This window comes from Penaeus japonicus, unplaced genomic scaffold (genome assembly GCF_977035675.1).
Source record: "Penaeus japonicus unplaced genomic scaffold, GWHDUDI00000001_assembly GWHDUDI00000001, whole genome shotgun sequence".
Taxonomy (NCBI): domain Eukaryota; kingdom Metazoa; phylum Arthropoda; class Malacostraca; order Decapoda; family Penaeidae; genus Penaeus; species Penaeus japonicus.
In genome coordinates, this window is record NW_028234403.1 from 47,450,582 (window position 1) to 47,453,081 (window position 2,500).

At 43.4% G+C, this 2,500-nt stretch overlaps 2 protein-coding genes across 2 annotated transcripts in view; both read right to left on the bottom strand.

Moving 5' to 3' along the window:
* LOC122248765 (teneurin-m) overlaps positions 1-2,500 on the bottom strand; it is a gene marked incomplete in the record, with an annotated part of 310,602 nt that overhangs the window by 89,478 nt on the left and 218,624 nt on the right.
* The window catches only part of LOC147472558 (uncharacterized), a 2,161-nt gene continuing 2,020 nt past the window's right edge, over positions 2,360-2,500 (bottom strand). The window contains exon 1 of the mRNA XM_086541869.1: positions 2,360-2,500. This exon is cut by the window's right edge and continues 2,020 nt beyond it. The gene's annotated coding sequence lies outside the window, so the exon portion shown is untranslated.

Genomic DNA, 2,500 nt, shown 5'->3' on the forward strand with positions numbered 1-2,500 from the left:
TCTCGCTTTGCCTCCACCGCAGACGCTAACGAAAACAAACAAGTTATTGCTGCGGAATCCTAGACGGAATCTGTTATTTTCAGAGAGAGTGAGAGAAAGAGAGAGAGAGAGAGAGAGAGAGAGAGAGAGAGAGAGAGAGAGAGAGAGAGAGAGAGAGAGAGAGAGAGAGAGAGAGAGAGATTAGAATGATAAAGGAAGGAAAAAGGAGGGGGATAGATAGGTAGATAGATATATAATAATTACATAAACATATAGATACACCGAAAAATAGATATATAGATAGATACATATAGAAAGACAGATAGATAGATAAACATATAGATAAACAGACATATAGACGGACAGATAAATACAGAGAGAGCGAAAGATATATAGATAGATAGATAAATAGATAGATAGATAGATTGGCAAACAGACAGATAGATATACAGACAGACTGGCAAGTAGACAGACAGATATACACATAGATAAATAGATATATAGATAGATAAACAAACAGACATATAGATAGACAGATAGATGTAGAAAGAGAGAGAGAGAGAGAGAGAGAGAGAGAGAGAGAGAGAGAAAGTGAAGAAGGGAAGGCGGGCGAGAGCTAAATGGCCCATGTTTTTGCACTCGCAGCTAATCCCGTCGTTCCGTTGCAATGTCAACACGTCGAAATGTTTGTAAACTGCCTTTAACAGCCTTGGAATATTCCCCTCCTTTGGCTTAACGACATAAAATACTTAGCCACTAGCGAGGAACAAAAAAAAAAAAAAAAAGAGGCCAAAAGAATAACGCAACAATATCGAAAGTAAAACAAAAGCTAAACGCCAACACCGAAACGAGCCAAAGTGGCGCTTCCATCTCGAGTCGGTAAGGGTAAAAATCCAATATCGCCCCTCTTCCTCTGCCGCCGATACCCTCGGGAGAAAAGTGCTTAAACATTCGCAAGAAAACGGCCGCGCTCGTGTTGACAAAGACGCCGGCGACACATCTTCTATCCAGACGTGAAAATGGATCCTCAAAAACGGATTGCGAGAGGTTGACGAACGCAGTCCTCGGGATTTATCGCAACGGGTAGGGTGGGGAGAGAGAGGAAGGGGAGGAAGGGAGGGAGGGAGGGAGGGAGGGAGGGAGAGAAACGTGGATTTCGAGACGGACAAGGCATGAATTGGGGAAGATGGGTGGGAGGGAGGAGGAGGGGGGGAGGGACGGTAGGAAGGGTAGGGATGAGATGGAGATGGTACGGGGTGGGAGGGAGGAGGAGGGGGGGAGTGACGGTAGGAAGGGTAGGGATGAGATGGAGATGGTACGGGGTGGTGGTCATGGGATGGGAGGGAGGGATGGAAGGGATGGGAGGAGAGGTTAGAGTGAGGAGGGAGAGTAAGGAAGGGAAAGGGAAGTACGGGCTAGAAGAGACGGCAAGGGAGAGATAAAGGGAAGATAAAGAAGGTAGCGAGGGTAAGGTAAGGTAGGGTAGGAAAAAGGAAGATAAGGAAAAGTGGGAAAGAGAAGCGAAATGGAAGAAAAGGGAGCGAAAAAAAGGGAGGATGAAGGGAAAGGAGAGAAAAGGGAAGAGGAGAAGAAGGTGGAGGAAAGGGGAGGACAGGTAGTCTCCGCTGACGAATGATCCCATTCTCTCTTTAAGCTGAAACGGCGACGGCCAAATCGCCACCCTAAACGGAGATCTGCGCGCGGGATCTGTGCTCGCCTTCGCTTCACATTAAATGATTTAAGCGAACGGAGTGTGTCGCGTTATTAATGTTTCTTTTTTCTCACCTTCTCACCATCGCTCTCTCTCTATTACTTCGGATCCGAACGGTTGTCGAGCTTATCCTTCCTATACTGACGAAGACGACCATGAATGCTTATTTTCCAGCTCCTATTATATCAACGCATATGTTTACCTCTACACCCCCCCCCTCCCCATCTCCAAAGAACAAATAGGAAGACACGAATAAAGTAGAAGAATGTTTATCAAGTTAAATGCACTTGTATTTTCTCTCTCTTTGCAACAAAAGCCGGAATTCGTCGAGGCAAACAATCTACAGGACATGATGAATGCACCGCGAGCAAACCGTCGCGCTCAAGCATTCCACGCTCCGTAAACAAAATGTGTATTGAATTCCCGTCCCCATGTCGGTTTTTATTTAGTTTTTTTTTTTTTTTTTTTTTTTTTTGACTGTTTTTGAGGGAGGGGTAGAGGGGGTGCACTGATAAAGCTGAAGATTTTTTTTCTCCCTAAAAGAAAAAAAAGAAAAGAAAAGAAAGAAGGAAAATGAAAAGAGAAAAAAAGAGACAAAGAGGAGGAAGAATACAGATAGATAGATAGATAGATAGATAGTTTGATTGGTTGATTTCCTGTCACCATGATTTTTTTTTTTTTTTTTTTTTTTTTTTTTTTAAGGGGGACCATAAGGATAAAATGATTACAATGATAATAACATGAAGGTTACATAGACAATATAGTGTGTAAACTCATGTTTCGGTTACATACGGAAATTGTGGGAGTTTT